Genomic DNA, 17,897 nt, shown 5'->3' with positions numbered 1-17,897 from the left:
CCTAATAACTAATGATGTTGAGGATCCTTTCATGAGTTTATTTCCCATCCATATGCTGCTTTTGGGCGAAGTGTCTAGGTACAACCTTTGCTCATTTATTTATTCAGTTGTTTCTTTACTTATTTTTGAGGTTTACTGGTGCTTTACAGATTCTGGATGTACGTTACTTAATAGATGCATGATTTGAAAATATAATCTTCCAGTGTTTGGCTTGTTTCATTCTTTGAGTATTATCTTTCTTAGAGGAAAGGTTTTTAACTTTGATAATGTCTAATTAACTATCTTTTTTCTCTGATGGACTCTGTTTTTGGTAGCTTATCAGGAAACTTTGCCTTATTCTATGTCAAAAAGTTTTCCCTTTTGCTCTCTTTTGAAAATCTTAAAGGTTAATGTTTTACCTTTATGTCTATGAGTAATTTTGTGATAATTATATTAATGATGTGAGTTAGGTTTCTTAGTCTCTTCTGCATTTCTATAACAGACTACCAAGACTGAGTAATTTATAAAGAGAAGAAATTTATTTCTTACACTTTCTGGAGACTGAGAAGTCCAACATTAAGGTGGCAGCAACTGGAGAGCCTTTTTGCTGAGTCATAACATGGCAGAGGGCATCACAGGCAGAGAGCATGAGCTTGTGTGTCAGCTTAGGTCTCCCTTTTTCTTCTTACGAAGCCAACAGTCTCATCATGGGGGTCCACCTTAATGACATTATCTAATCCTTGTTAACTTCAAAAGGCCTCACCTCCAATTGGCATATGAGCTTGGGATTAATTTTCCAACACGTAAAATTTGGGGAACACATTCAAACCATAGCAGTAGGTTTTGACACTTTTTTCTTTTTGTTATGAATATTGAATTATTCCAGTGTCATTGCTTGAAAAGCCCATAATTTCTTCAATAGTTTGCCTTTGCACATTTGTCAAAATCAATTAGCCTAATATATGTGGGCCTATTTCTGGACACTACGTTCTATTCCATTGATCCATCTGTGTATCCTTTTGACAATATCACACTGTTTTAGTTATTGCAGAACTATAGGGAGTCTTGAAATCAAGTCGTGTGAGACCTCCTACTCTGTTTCTTTGAAAAATTGTTCTGGCTATTTTTTTTTTTTTTTTTGGCTATTTTTATGTCTTTGTCTATCCATATAAATCAATTTCTCACAATAAAACTTACTTGAAATTAATGTAATTTCATGGATTGTATACATCAGCTTTAAAAAGATGAACATGTTAGAAATATTCAGTCTTCCACTGTTTGGCTTATTTCATTCAAGATTTATCTTTACTTGTCATAATGAATTATCTATTTATGTACTTTAGAATTAAATTTGCTAACATTTCAAAAATTATACACATATATATGCACATATACACACAAACGTTAAAAATAGATTTATTTTTAACAGCCAAAAACTGTAGTCAACCTAGATGTCTATTAACAGGTTAATTGATAAATTATGGTATCTTGATCTTTACAATGGAACAATACACAGCAACAAAAAGGAATATAAATACAGTACGTCTTTCTATTTACATAGTTTTCTATTTCTTTAATTAGTTTTAGTTTATGGTGTACATACCTTGTACATACATTATTAGATTTGTTTTGAAGGTTTCATGATTTTTGGTGCTGTTGTAACATTACTGCCTTTTAAAAACTTCAGTTTCCAATTGTTCATAGCAGAGACCACCATGTCATTTATAAACAGAAATAATCTTATTTTTTCCTGTGCAATGTATCTGTCATTTATTATATTTTCTTGCCTTGTTGCACTGTCCATTAATCTACTACATGATCATATAGTAGCAGTGAGAGTGGAATTTTTTTTCTTTTCACCAGACTTATAAGTAAAGAATTCACTCTTTTAAGTATGAAGTTAGGTGTAGTTTTATTTGTTTGTTTGCAGATTCCCTTCATCATGTTAAGAATTCCCTCTTATTTTTAGGTTTAATTTTAAAAAATAATACATAAACACTGACATTTGTGAAAATGTTTTTCATTTTTTAAGATGATTGTAGAGTTTTAGTACTGTGATTCAAGGAAGGCTTTGAAGGTGATGGGTATGTGCATTTTCCTGATGCGGTGATGATTTCATGGTGTAAACACAAGTTAACATTTGCCATATTGTACATTTTAAATATGCATAGTTTATTGTATAGCAATTATACCTCAAAAAAGAAGTTTGAGAAAAGCTCCCTTCCCCAAATTTGTATACTTAGGATTTGTGCGTACTATGTACTAAAATTACATTTCAATAAGATACTGCCATGGAAAGTCATACACAGAACCTGAAGCAGGCAAGACCTCAGAGAATATAGTCCTTCTAAGCTAGTCTTGAAGAAAATGCTTAACAAGTGAATCAAAAGAACTCCAGAAAGTAGAAGCCTGGGAGTAAGCACTGAATTATTTAAATACAAAATTAAGACTAAATAACTGAGAGTTACGATTATAGAGCATAGCTGAATGCTACAGCCTTGAATATATAGACACATAGTTTACATAGTTAAAACCACCAGGTTTGGAATGACAGACAAGAGTCATGTGAACACGTTGTTTCTTCACACTATAGAAGTCCACTCAATAAAGTGAAGGTTGAAATTTGATTTGAAACAAACTGCTAAACAAAAAAGATTGTAGCCTAAAAATATTCCATAACCCTTCCCTTAACTGTAAAGGAATAACGAATGATAATTCCTTATTTCTGGTACAGAAGTTGTTACCTAAACTTTAGCAGTTTCTTCAAATTTCATTTCTATTTAACTTTTTCAGGCAAAATTTAAATGAGTTATTTTATTAAGAATGATATTAAGAACATGCTTGCACTTAGTAAAATAATTCCATTTTTGTACTGACTTCTAATTTTTTATGAAGTAAATATTTTATTAACAATTTTTATATTGACTGCATGCTGAAAGGATAATAACTGAATTAAGTAAAATATATTAGTAAAATTAATTTTACCTATATCTTTTTTTATTACACTTTAAGTTCTGGGGTACATGTGCAGAACTTGCAGGTTTGTTACACATGTATTGTGCCATGGTGGTTTGCTGCACCCATCAACCCGTCATCTACATTAGGTATTTCTCCTAATGCTATCCCTCCCCTAGCCCCACCCCATGACAGGCCCTGGTGTGTGATGTTGCCCTCCCTGTGTCCATGTGTTTTCATTGTCCAACTCCCACTTATGAGTGAGAACATGCGGTGTTTGGTTTTCTGTTCTTGTGTTAGTTTGCTGAGAATGATAGTTTCCAGCATCATCTATGTCCCTGCAAAGGACATGAACTCATCCTTTTTTATGGCTGAATAGTATTCCATGGTGTCTATGTGCCACACTTTCTTTATCCAGTCTATCACTGATGGATATTTGAGTTGGTTCCAAGTCTTTGCTATTGTTAACAGTGCTGCAATAAACATACGTGTGCATTTGCCTTTATAGTAGAATGATTTATAATCGTTTGGGTATATACCCAGTAATGGGATCACTGGGTCAGATGGTATTTCTAATTCTAGATCCTTGAGGAATTGCCACACTGTCTTCCACAATGATTGAACTAATTTACTCTCCCACCAACAGTGTAAAATCATTCCTATTTCTCCACGTCCTCTCCAGCATCTGTTGTTTCCTGACTTTTTAATGGTCACCATTCTAAGTGGTGTGAGATGGTATCTCATTACGGTTTTGATTTGCATTTCTCTAGTGACCAGTGATGATAAGCTTTTTTTCATATGTCTGTTGGCTACATAAATGTCTTCTTTTGAGAAGTGTCTGTTCATATCCTTTGTCCACTTTTTGATGGGGTGTTTTTTTTCTTGTAAATTTGCTTAAGTTCTTAAAAAATATGAACTTATATATTTGGCTTGCATTATATATATTTTCCTTATGTTTTAATTGACATAATAATTACAAATATTTATGGGATACAGAATGATATCTTCATATGTGTATACAGGGTGTAATAGTCAAATCAAGTAATTAGCATATCTATAACCTTGAACATTTATCATTTATTTATATTGTGAACATTCAAACTCCTCTTTTCTAGCTTTTTGACTATATACACTAAATTTTGGTAACCATATTCACCTTAAGATACTACATAACACTGGAACTTGTTCCTCCCATCTGGCTTTAGGTTTGTCTCTGTTAACCAATCTCTCCCTATCCTCCACTTCTGTTTACTCTTCCCACCCTCTAATAACCAGAATTCGACTTCTCTTTACTTCCATAAGCTCAACATGTTTTTATCTCCTACATGTGAGTAAGAAATACAGTATTTATCTTTCTGTACCTGACTTTTTTCCCCTCACATAATTTCCTCCAGGATCACCCATAGTGTCATGAATGACAGGATTTCCTTCCTTTTTTATAACTTAACAGTCTTTCACTATTTATATGCACCAAAGTTTTCTCATTCATTCATCCACCAATGGACATCTAAGTTGATCCTACATGCTGGCTACTATGAAATAGAGCTACAATAAACATGGGAGTGCAGGTATCTCTTTATATAGTGATTTCTATTTCTTTGGATAAATACCCAGTGGTGGGATTGCTGTATTGTATGGTAGCTCTACTTTTAGTTTTTGAGAAACTTCAATACTGTTTTTCATAATGGCTCTACAAATGTACATTCCTACCAACAGTATGCAAGAGTTCCTTTTTCTCCACATCCTTGGTTGCATTTGTTAATTTTTGAATATAGCCAATTTAACTGGAGTGATATGATAGCTCATTGTGGTTTTTATTTGCATTTTGTTGAGTATTAGTGATTTTTAGTCTTTTCTGTATACTTGGCCATTTTTATGTCTTCTTTTGAGAAATGTCTATTCAGATCCTTTGCTCATTTAAAAATATATATACATTTTTTGACTGTCAAGTTGTTTGAGTTCCTTGCTGGATGAATAGTTTGCAAATATTTTCTACCATTCTATAGGTTGTCTCTTCATGCTGTTGATTGTTTTCTTTGTTGTGCTGAAGGTTTTTGTGTCATACAGTTCTATCAGTTTTTGTTTTATTACCTGTGCTTTTGAAGTCTTACCTACAAAATTTTTGCCTAGACCAATGTCTTGCAGGGTTTTCCTATATGTTTTCTTCCAGTAGTGTTATAATTTGGGGTTTTACATATAAGACTTTAATCCATTTTGAGTTGAGTTTTGTATATGAGAGATAGGAATCTAGATTCATTCTTTTGCCTATGGATATTCAGTTTTCCCAGAACTATTTATTGAAGAGAGTGTCCTTTCCACAATGTGTACATTCTTGTCATCTTTGCCAAAAGCCAGTTGGCTGTAAACATATGGATTTATTTCTAGGGACTCTATTCTGTTCCATTGAGCTATGTGTCTGTTTTTATGTCATTATCATGCTGTTTTGGTTCCTATAGCTTTTTAGTGTATTTAAAAGTCAGGTCGTGTGATACCTCCAGTTAGGTTGTTTTAGCTCAGTATTCCTTTGGCTATTTAGGGTCTTTTGTGATTCCATGTGAATTTTAGAATTTTTTTTTTCTTCTGTGAAGAAAGTTATTGGTATTTTGATAGGGCTTGCATTGACACTGTTTATCGCTTTGAGTAATATGGTTATTTTTAACAATATTAATTCTTGTAATCCAGGAGCATGGGATATCTTTCCATTGTTTGGTGGTCTCTTCAGTGTCTTCCATCAATGTTTTATAGTTTTCATTATAAATAATTTTTACCTGTTTGGTTAAATTTATTTCTAAGTATTTTATTATTTTTTGTAGCTATTATAAATGGATTGCTTTCTTGATTTATTTTCATCTAGTTCATTATTGGTGTATAGAAACACCACTGAGTTTTGCATGTTGATTTTGTATCCTGAAACTTTACTGAATTCATTTATCAATTCTAAGAGTTTTTTGGTGGGGTCTAGGTTTTTCTATATGTAAGATTATGTAGTCTGCAAAGAGGGACAATTAGACTTTCTCTTTTCCAATTTGGATGCTTTTTTTTTTCTCTTGGCTAATTGCTCTGGCTAGCTCTTCCTGTACTACGTTGAATAGCAGTGCTGAAAGTGAGTATCCTTGTCTTGTTCTATTTCTTAGAGGAAACACTTTCAGCTACTTTCCATTTAGTATGATGTTAACTGTGGTTTTTAAATATATGTCCTTTATTATGTTGAGGTATGTTCCTTTTATATCTAATTTGTTGAGAACTTTTCTCATGAATAAATGTTGATTTTTATCAAATGCTTTTCCTGCATCTTGAAAAAATTATGAGTTTTGTCCTTCATTCTGTTGATGTATCACATTTATGATTTGCATATGTTGAAGACAATGTGCATTCCTGGGATAAACTCCACTTGATCATAATGTGTTATCTTTTTGATGGATTGTCGGATTCTGTTTTCTAGTATTTTGTTGAGGAGTTTTGCATCTGTGTTCATCACCAATGTTGGCCTATGTGTGTGTGTGTGTGTGTGTGTGTGTGTGTCCTTGTCTAATTTTGGTGTCAAGGTAATGTTGGATTCATAGAAGGAGTCAGGAAAAATTTATTCCTATTGAATTTTCTGGAAAAATTTGAGAACTGGTGTTAGCTCTTATTTATGTGTTTGGTAAAATTCAGCAGTAAAGTTATCTGGTTCTGGGCTTTTCCTCGTTTACAGACTTTTTATTACCTATTCAATCTCATTACTCATTATTGGTCTGTTCATGTTTTCCATTTCTTCTTTTTTCAATCTCTATAGCTTATATGGGTTCAAAAATTTATCCATTTCTTTTAGACTTTCTAGTTTTTTTGCATATAGTTGTTTATAATAGACTCTAATCATCCTTTGAATTTATGTGGTATCAGTTGTAATATGTTTTTGGTCATTTCTGATTTTATTTATTTGGGTCTTCTCTGTTTTTTTCTCAGGCTAGCTAATGGTGTGTCAATATTGTTTCTCCTTTTAAAAATAAACTTTTCTTTTATTTGATCTTTTGTATTATTTTTCAGTCTCTATTTTGTTCAGTTTTGCTCTGGTCTGTATTATTTCTTTTCTTCTAATAATTTTAGTTTTTTTTCCTTGGTTTTCTAGTTCCTTGAGGTGCATACTTAGGTCATTAAAAATTATTCTACTTTTTTGATGTAGTACTGTTTTCATGGTATCTCATAGGTTTTGATATAACTTGACTCAATTTGTATTTGTTTTAAGAAATCAATTTTTTCATTGACCAGTGGTTTTTTGGGAGCATGGTATTTAATTATCATGCCTTGTATAGTTTCCAGAATTCCTTTTGTTACTGATTTCAAGTTTTATTCCATTGTTTTCTGAAAATATAATTAATATAGTTTTGATTTTTAAGTATTTGTTGAGTTTTTTTTGTGTGTGGCCCAACACATGATCTATTCTGGAGAATTTTGTGTGTGTGTTGATGAGAAGAATGTGTGTTCTTCAGCTGTTGGATAAAATGTTCTATAAATGTCTGTTAGGTCTATTTGATCTATAGCTCAGTTTAAGTCTAATATTTCTTTGTTGATTGTCTCTCTAGATGATCTGTCCAGTGCTGAAAGTGGGGTAGTGAAGTCCCCACCTAGTATTTTAGTGGGGTCTATCTCTTTAGATCGAAATTTGCTTTATATATCTGGGTGCTCTGTGTTGAGTGCATGTGTACTTATAATTGTTATATCCTCTGGCTGAATTGATTGCTTTACCATGCCTTCTTTGTCTTTTTTTATGTTTTTTTTTTTTACTTAAAGTGTATTTTGTTGATATAAGTAGAGCTACTCCTGCATGCTTATATTTTCCATTTGTGTGAAATATTTTTTCTATGTCTTCTTTTTCCACTATGTTTGACTTTGCAGGGGAAGTGAGTTTCTTGTAGGCAGCATGTAGTGGCAGTGGCAAGTTTTTAAATAAGACAACAATAAAGTTTGCCTCATGAATGGACTCTTCCTTTCATGAAATAATTCTCTGTAGCGTGTGAAGCTATTTGATAACATTTTATAGCTAGTAGAACTCCTGTCAAAATTGGAGTTGGTCCTCTCAAATCCAGCCACTTCTTTATTAGCTAAGTTTATGTAATATTCTAAATCATTTCTTGCCATTTCAACAATATTCACAGCATCTTCATCAGAAGTAGATTCATGTTTAAAAAGCACTTTCTTTTCTTATCCATAGGAAGAAACTCCTCTTCTGTTAAAGTTTTATTATTAGATCCTAGCAATTAGTCACCTCTTCAGGCTCCACTTACGTAATTTTAGTTCTCTTGCTGTTTTTAACACATCTGTAGTTACTTCCTCCACTGAAATCATCCATGGAGGTTGGAATCAGCTTCTCCCAAACTCCTGTTAATGTTGGCATTTCAATTTCCTTCCATGAATCACAAATGTTCTTAATGGTATCTAGAATTGTAAATTATTTCTGGAATGTTTTCCTTTGCCTATTTCCATCAGGGAAATTACTATCTTTGGCAGGTACAGCCTCATAAAATGCCCTTCTTACATAACAAGACTTGAAAATCTAAACTCTTCCCCCACCCATTGGCTTCAGAATGGATGTTTTGTTAGCAGGAATGCAAACAACATTAATCTTTTTGTACATCTCCATCAGAATTATTGGGTGACTAGGTTCATTGTCAATAAGCAGTTATATTTTGAAACAAATGTATATTTTTTTCTGAGCAGTAGGTCTCAACAGTTGACTTAAAATATTCACTAAATCATGCTGTAAACAAGTCTTCTGTCATTCAGGCTTTGTTGTTCCATTTGTAGAGCACAGGCAGAGTAGATGTAGCATAACTCTTAAGGCCCCTAGGATTTTCAGAATGATAAACGAGTGTTGGTTTCAACATAAAGTCACCAGCTGCATTAGCCCCTAATAATAAAGTCAGTCAGTCTGTTGAAGCTTTGACACCAGGCATTAACATCTCCTCTCTAGCTGTGAAAGTCCTAGATAACATCTATTTTCTTCCCCTCCTCCTTCTTCTTCTTCTTCTTCTTCTTCTTCTTCTTCTTCTTCTTCTTCTTCTTCTTCTTCTTCTTCTTCTTCTTCTTCTTTCTTCTCCTTCTCCTCCTTCTCCTCCTTCTTCTTCTTCTTTTTTTTGACAGAGTCTTACTCTGTCACCCAGGCTGGAGTGCAACGATATAATCTCGGCTCACTGCAACCTCCGCCTCCTAGGTTCAAGTGATTCTCGTGCCTCAGCCACCCTAGTAGCTGGGACTACAGGCATGCACCACCACACTTAGCTAATTTTTGTATTTTTAGCAGAGACAGGGATTTACCATGTTGACCAGGCTGGTCTCAAACTCCTGACCTCAGGTGATCTGCCAACATCGGCCTCCCAAAGTACTGGGATTACAAGCATGAGCCACCAAGTCTGGCCTCTTCTTCTAATAGAAAGCTGTTTTATCTACATTGAAATCTGTTGTTTAGCGTAGCTACCTTCATCAATGATCTTAGCTAGATCTTCTGGATAACTTGCTGCAGCTTCTATGTCCGTACCTGCAGCTTCACCTTGCATTTTAGGTTATGAAGGAGGTTTCTTTCCTTAAACTTTATGAAGCAACCTCTGCAAGTTTTCGACTTTTCTTCTGCAGCTTCCTCACCTCTCTCAGCCTTTATAAAATTGAAGACAGTTAGGGCCTTGCTTTGGATTAAGTTTTTGCTTAAGTGAGTGTTGTGGTTGGTTTTATCTTCTACCTAGATGACAGAAATTTTTTCCATATCAGCAATAAGTCTGTTTAATTTTCTTATCATTCATGTGTTCACTGGAGTAGCAGTTTTAATTTCCTACAATATCTTTTCTTTTGCATTCAACTTGGCTAACAGGTACAAGAGGCCTACCATTCAGCCTATCTCTGCTTTTGACATGTCTTCTTTACTAAGCTTAATTATTTGTGGCTTTTGATTTAAAGTGAAAGATATGACTCTTTCCTTCACTTAAAAACTTAGAGGTCATGGTCAAGCTTATTAATTGGCCTAATTTCAATGTTGCTGTGTCTCAGGCAACAGGGAGGCCTGAGGAGAGGGAGAAAGATGGGGTACTGCTGGCCAGTGGAGCAGTCAGAACACATATAACACTTATCAGTTAAGTTTTCCATCTTATATGGGTGTGGTTTGTGGTGCCCTGAAATAATCACAATAGTAACATCAAAGATTACTGATCACAGATTACCGTAACGATATAGTAATAATGAAAAAGTTGAAATATTGCAAAAATTACCAAAATGTGATACAGAGACATAAAGTGAGCACGTGCTGTTGAAAAAATGATGTTGATAGACTTGCTGGATGGAGGGTGCCACAAACCTTCAATTTGTAAGAAATGCAGTAGCTGAAAAGCAAAATAAAGTGAAGCACAATACAATGAGATATACTTGTGTATACAGTCATTCATGGTATAAGGAAAATTTGGTCAAAGACAGGACCACATATAGATAATATTACAATGGAACTGGAAAATTTCTATCACCTAGTGACATTGTATCCACTGAAAGCCGAGCTCAATGCATTACTCACAAATTTGTAATGATGCTGATGTAAACAAGCTTACTGTGCTGCCAGTATAATGCATAACATTTTAAGCAATTATGTTACTGTTTTATGTATTTAGTATACTGTTCTGTTTATCATTATTGTAGAGGGCACTCCTTCTAATTATAGAAGATGACATTAACTGTAAAATAGCCACCAGTAGGATTTTTTTTAGGAGATATTCTAGAATAAGGCATTGTTATCATAGGAGATGACAGCTCCATGTGTATTATTGCCTCTAAAGACCTTCCAGTGGGGACAAGATGTTGAGGTGGGAGGCAGTGATATTGGTGATCCTGACTTTGTGTAGGCCTAAGGTAATGTGTGTGTCCTTCTGTCTTAGAGTTTAACAAAAATGTTTAAAAAGTGTAAAGATAATAAAAATTTGTAAAGTAAAAATGCTGATAGAATAAGGATATGAAAGAGAAAATATTTTTGTTCAGCTGCACAGTGTCTTTGTGTTATAAGCTAAGTGTTACTTTAAGACAATTAAAAAGTTAAAAAATTTAATCAGCTTATAAAATAAAAAAGTTATAGTAAACTAAGGTTAATTTATTATTGAAGAAAGAAAACATTTCTATACATTTAGTGTGGACCAAGTGAACAGTGTTTATATAAAGTCCACAGTAGTGTACAGTAATGTCCTAGGTCTTCACATTCACTCACCCCTCACTCACTGACTCACTTAGACAATTTACATTTCTGCAAATTTTATTCATGGTAGGTGCTCTATACAGGTATACCATTTTAAATTTTTTGTATCATTTATTTTTACTTTACTTCTTCTATGTTTAGATACATAAATACTTGCCATTGTGTTTCAATTATCTGCAGTATTCAGTATAGTAACCTGATGTGCAGATTTGTACCCTAGGAGCAATAGGCAATGCCATATAGCTTAGGTTTGTAGTAGGCTATTTCATCTAGGTTTGTGTAAGTACACACTATGATGTGTGCATGACAAGATTGCCTATCGATGCATCTCTCAGAACATATCCAGTCATTATGTGATGCATGACTGCATATATATGTGTGTGTATATATATAATTATATTTTTTATATATTATATATAATATATATGTGTGTGCATGTATGTATGTATATATAGTTTCAGCAGATGAACATCTTAAGGTGATTCCTTCCTTTTTTTCAGTAAACATTAAAGAGAGAAACAGTAATTTATTATGATGAGAAGGAAAGTTTGCTTAGGTTTAAACTTAAATTTTAAGTATAATCTTTGGTCACCTGTGTGGTATTCTTTGTTCACTATACCATTTGGTTATTTATTTTTTTTTCCTTTTTAAAAAATTTCCATGTTCTCTAAAATGTAAATATTTCTAACATTTTGTGTCTTATATTTGTTACGAAGGCTTAGTTTGCACAATATTTAATGTGTTCAAAATACTTCGACCAATCATAATAGTTCTTTCATGGCTTCTCATGAACGCTAACCCTGACTCAATTTCTGCTTCAATTTTAAACAAGGTTGAATCATCATTTTAAAACATATTTTTATTACATAGATTCGATTGCCCAGTGGGTAATGGAGAACCATTGTAAGTTCTTCAGCTACAGAGAGAGATCGATCTGCGCCTTCAGAGTTTACTCCAGTAGCAATGTAGATGGCTGAACAGAGTAAGTACATGAGAAGAGATTAGAATTATTCTCTAGTCTATGATATTTTGTTAGTTAGGAGCCACTGTAATTCAGTAGCACAGTTCAGTTAGAAACTAAAATGTGCCTGCAATTGTGTAGTAGCTGAGGGAAAAGACTGGAGGTTGCTGGGGTTGTAAAGTCTGCTCTTTAGCATGTGAAAGGTGTAGAAAATATTCTGAATGGTTTTGGCCAGAGAACGATGTACTTTCAACAAATATTTACTTAGTACACACTGTGTGCTATGAACCATACTTAGCACCTGGAACAAAGTATGAAATATTAAAGAAGATAGAAATGATATTTATCCTTATAGAACTTATAGTATATAGGGGTAGCACAGAAATTAAAGGGAACAAAAATGTCTCCGTCTGTGATCCCAGCACTTTGGGAGGCCTAGGAGGGCAGATCCCTTGAGCCCAGGAGTTCAAGGCCACCTAGTCAACATGGTGAAACCCTGTCCCTACAAAAGAATACAAAAGTTAGTTAAGCATGGTGGCGTGCACCTGTAGCTCCAGCTACTTGGGAAGCTGAGGTGGATTGCTTGAGCCCAGGAGGTTAAGGCTGCAGCGAGCTGTGATCCTGTCACTGTGCTCTAGCCTGGGAGAAAAGCAATGCCTTGGTGCACACACACACGTATGCACACACACACACACATACACACACACACACACACATCTGATGAGTCTAATGATAAAGGATGTACCAGAAGCTATGAGAACAGAAATAGTGACAGCTGATATTTATTGCCTATTTACCACTGTTCTAACCACTTTGTTTACTTTTTTTCATTTAATCATCATAAAAATCCTATGAATAGTGTTATTTTTTAACATTCTTATTTTACAAATGTAAACCAAAGGTACAGGAAGACTAAATAAATAGCCTGAGTTAGTAAGCCTGGGAATGGGTTTCCCACACATTTCCTGTAACTACATAGCCCAAACTCTGAACTGCTATGGTGAGAATATATTGATGACCTCATTAACGAAATGTTACATTTAGGACTCAGCAGGACACTCATGTAGAAATTTCTAGTAGGTGTTTAGATGTAAAAACTTTAAAAGGGAATTAAGATATTAATTTTTTTAAAAGATACCCCATCCAAGACAACTGAAGTGAGTTACTGCCATCTTTGTGCTGTAGTTTGAATGTAGGTCTCCCCTAAATTCATGCATTAAATATCTCACCCTCAAAGCAACAGTATTAGGAGGTGAGGTCTTTTGTAGATGATCATGGAGACAGAGCCCTCTTGAACAGAATTAGCATCCTTGTGAAAGATGTCCAGAGGTAGCCTTTGCCCTTTCTGCCATGTGTAGTTAGAGTAGGAAGGCAGCTGTCTACCTAGAAGCAGGGCCTCACCTCACACTGAACACTGGGGCCTTGATCTTGGCCTTCAGCCTACAGAGCTGTGAGAAATAAATTTCTGTTTTTCCTAAGCCACCAAGTTGATGATGTTTTGTCATAGCGGCCTGATCAGACTAAGCCACCTAGAAAAATTTCTGATAAAGAAATAAGGAAGACTGAGTGTGGTGACTCAGGCCTATAATCCCAGCACTTTGGGAGGCCCTGGTGGGAGTATTGCTTGAGGCCGGGAGTTCAAGACCAACCTGAACAACATAGGGAGACCTCCTCCATCTCTACAAAAAATAAGCAAAATTAACCGGGCATAGTGGCACGTCTCTGGAGTCCTAACTACTCGAGAGGCTAAGGTGGGAGGATCACTGGCACCTGGGAGGTCGATGCTGCAGTGAGCGGTGATGGTGTCACTGCACTCCAGTCTTGGGGATACAGTGACACTCCTGTCTGAAAAAAAAAAAAAAAAGAGAAAGAAATAAGGAAGGTTGCAGGCAGATCCTGTGAAAACTTTCCATTCAGGATGAGCCAAAAAAAGAATGAACTAATGAAATAGAATTCCCATCAGATGTGAAGGTTATGGGGAGATGGGAGTTTATTTTCACTCTGCCTTAGGGGATGTACAGTCCTTTGGGAGAAGGAAAACTTGAGTAAAATATTGAGTCTCTAAGGAACAAAAGATAAATCATAGTCCAGGGTATAAATACAAAGCCTTCATCTTGCTTAAACCTGAACCATATTCCCTAGGGAAGTGGCTGAGGAAGCTTCAACACTATATATACCAAGGTACATTATATCATTAAATTGACATTAAATCTATTATGTCCTACCACGTGACAGAAAGGATAATAACAAAGACTTTTTTTTTGTCTGCTGCTAGAGAGGAATCAAATTTATACTAAAAATAATAATGTATAATTCAGAATAATTTTAGGACACAATGAAATTTAATTCTGGTCTATATCTTAGAATTAAAGAAACTAAAACCTCAGAGCTTGAAATTGCCCTTCCAGGATGACGGTGGCAAATAGGGATAAGAAAACACTAAGGATTTCTGGCCTAAGGAGGGTGTTTCTGAATTCCATGTACATTTGTGTCTTCCTTGTTTTGAGATGGAAGTTCAGGGCTCGAAGATATGGCATTTACATTCCCATTCAATGCTGTCCTGATAATCAGGTGAAACCAGTGGAAAAATCTGTTCAAAGGAGCAGATAACGTTCAGAGACACCAGTGAACCCAGTGGTCGAAGTGTCTAACCAGTAAGTTCCCTCTCCATAGACAGAACTCTCCTTGTTCTAGATGTAGGACGTTGATTCTGTGACGTGGGGCAGTCACATGGCCTCTCCTAGACTTTGGTCCCTTGATTTTGGATTAGAAGCAATGTTCTTTGTTTCTATGCACCACCTGAGTCGAATCTACATTAGAGGCCAGCACTAGGTTGCCATGGCCTCTGCCTTTAAGCTTATTGGTGATGAGAGGACTCAAGTGAATGAAGAAATGAGGGATAAATCATTCTGCCCTGGTCCACCCTTCTCCCTTCTCCCTTTGTCTTTCAGCAGTCATGTTTGCATGTGGTAGCACTGGCCTTCATGCTATTAGGCTAAAGTGATGCTACTCTCTGCTGTATTTGGCTACCTACAACTCGATAAAGGAGAAGTCAGTGTCATTCAGTATCATGACAGCGGCAAAGGCAGATTATGTGAGTCCATATTAGGCTAGTCTCAGATAATCCCAGCATATACTCTACTCTTATGGGAGGAGAAATTGTGGGAAGAACTGTGTTACTCTTGAATGGAAGCTTTTTTATCCTGTGTCCGCAGATACCCTTAGAGAAGAATGGTTCCTGGAAATGACTCTTTCATGACTCAAATCATTTTGCTGGGGTTAGCAGAGCAGCCAGATCTCCAACTCCCTCTGCTCTTCCGGTTTCTAGTAATGTGTATGGTCACTGTGTTGGGAAATTTGGGCTTGGTAACTCTCATTGTGCTCAATTCATACCTTCACACCCCCAAGTACTTTTTCCTCTTTAACTTGTCCTTCATAGACCTCTATTATTCTTCTGCGTTTACACCCAAAATGCTGATGGACTTCATAACAGAGAAGGATATTATCTCCTACATGGGGTGCATGTCCCAGCTTTTCTTTTTTTTTCTTTTTGATGTTTCTGAATGCTATGTGCTCACCTCAATGGCCTATGATCACTATGTCACCGTGATCACCATGTAGCCATCTGTAACCCATTTTTGTATAGTGTTGCCATGTCCCCTAAAGTGTACTATCACCTTATGCTTGGTTTCTACTTGCTGGCCTTTTCTAGTGCCATGGCCCACACTGGATGCATGCTGAGACTGACCTTCTGTGATGCAAACACCATCGATCCCTATTTGTGTGACATCCTCCCTCTGCTCCAGCTCTCCCGCACTGGCACCTACATCAAAGAGCTGGTGGCTTCCATTGCAGTAGCCATCATTTTCCATTGTCACCACATTTATCTCTTTTTTTATTTTATTTTTTAAATTTTTTTGATTTTTCGAGATGGAGTCTCGTTCTGTCGCCCAGGCTGGAGTGCAGCGGCGTGATCTCGGCTCACTGCAAGCTCCGCCTCCCGGGTTGACGCCATTCTCCTGCCTCAGCGTCCCGAGTAGCTGGGACTACAGGCGCCCGCCACCTCGCCTGGCTAGTTTTTTGTATTTTTTTAGTAGAGACGGGGTTTCACCGTGTGAGCCAGGATGGTCTCGATCTCCTGACCTCGTGATCCACCCACCTTGGCCTCCCAAAGTGCTGGGATTACAGGCGTGAGCCACCGCGTCCGGCCACATTTATCTCTTGTGGTTGCAGCCTCTCTATCATCCTCCACATCAGCTCCAAGAAGGGCAGGTCCAAAGCTTTGAACCCTTCAGTTCCTACCTAATTGCTGTTTCTCTGTAGTTTGGATCGTGTGCATTTATGTGTCTCAAACTATCTTCTGTTGGGTCCATGGATGAGGGAAAGATTTCTTCTGTCTTTTACACCAATACAACTCCTTTGATGAACCCCTTAATCTACAGTTTGATGAATAAAATGTTCAACTTTCCCTGAGAAAAAACCCTAGTAGGAAAAAGTTTTGACTAGAAACAGTATCTTTCTGTGCATGTAGTTTTAGGACAGGGAGCTTCTGTTGTTATTTAGGATATTTTAGTAGTACTCTTCTTACCTTAATTATTTCTTACTACAGTGAAGAAAATTGGAGTCTTCTCTCAATAATTTGTTTCCCCTTTTCATAGAGCATGTTTTTCTCTTTTCCTCGTTATTTGTATAATTCTTTTCTCCTCACATTTTCTCTTGTATAGTAGTAGCATTAGGGAAGAAATCTATATTTTTATATTGTCATTTTTAACATTACTCTTTCCTCTAGGAAAAGATAAATGGTCTGCAAATGATCAAGCAAATTAACACTTTCGAATCACTGTGTTGTCAGAGGGGTGGAAATTGTTATTCACCGTTTGCCACTGGAGGTGGAAATCAGACAGTCTGTTTCTCTACCATCTTTCCACCCTCTTCTGGGCAAACATATGTCTCCTTTAAAAGCTAGAGATGGAAAGTTTCTTAAGGACTAGTAAGTATAACCTACTTTGCAGCTTTAAACAGCATAGATTAAGCGTGTTTTTTTTTTTTTTTTTTTTTTTTGGTCAAATAGTTTTCTTATTTATTTCTACACACAAACCAGCACATAAAAGAAGAACATTTATTTATTACATGGGTGGGAAAGTGAAGATCTTCACGGTAATGATTTACTTAAAGTCACACAACTTCTTAATGAAAAAGTCTAAACTAAACATTTTGCCTTCTGATTTCAAGTCCACTACTCTTCTTAGTGTATTTTGTTTCTGTTTTACTATTTTTTTTCAGTTAACATGGAATATAAGAAAACATTTCTAATTTGGAAATTGACTGTGCTTTGTTCCAGAATTTTACATAAATTTCTAACAGAATGGGTATCGCTTCTTTGATGTTTGTTTAGGAAAACAGTTCGATGGTTCTTATTGTTGGGAAAGAGGACATCTTTTAAGCTAGTATAAAGTCAAACAGAGAGGTGAGCTTTTCAGCAAATAAAAAAAAATGACTTTGAAATGTTATGAGGATGATTTATTTCAGAGATCTAGGCATGGGAGTGAAAAGGACCCCAAGAGACCCACGGCTGATAAATGAAGTCGCTGTGTAGAGAATGGTCAGCAAGACTGCAGAAACCACTTTCATTTAATGTTGTGTAATTTTTTTACTATTTCTAATTTTTGTGAGTGATCTGAATTTATATTCTAGTCTGTGGAGCACTGTATCTTGTACTCTCAATTAAGCGTCAATAACTATTATAATATGCACATGGTATTATTATTTGGGGAATGCAAGTGGAAAAGCTGTTGCCACATT

General features: G+C 35.7%; 1 pseudogene; it reads left to right on the top strand.

The window, feature by feature from the left end:
• The first annotated feature begins 15,326 nt into the window (after nucleotides 1-15,326).
• On the top strand, nucleotides 15,327-16,568 carry LOC105555016 (annotated as a pseudogene).
• The last annotated feature ends 1,329 nt before the right edge of the window (nucleotides 16,569-17,897 follow it).

Source organism: Mandrillus leucophaeus, unplaced genomic scaffold, assembly GCF_000951045.1.
Source record: "Mandrillus leucophaeus isolate KB7577 unplaced genomic scaffold, Mleu.le_1.0 Scaffold669, whole genome shotgun sequence".
NCBI lineage: Eukaryota > Metazoa > Chordata > Mammalia > Primates > Cercopithecidae > Mandrillus > Mandrillus leucophaeus.
Note: the sequence above shows the minus strand (reverse complement) of the source record. Positions and strands in the feature narration are given on the sequence as shown.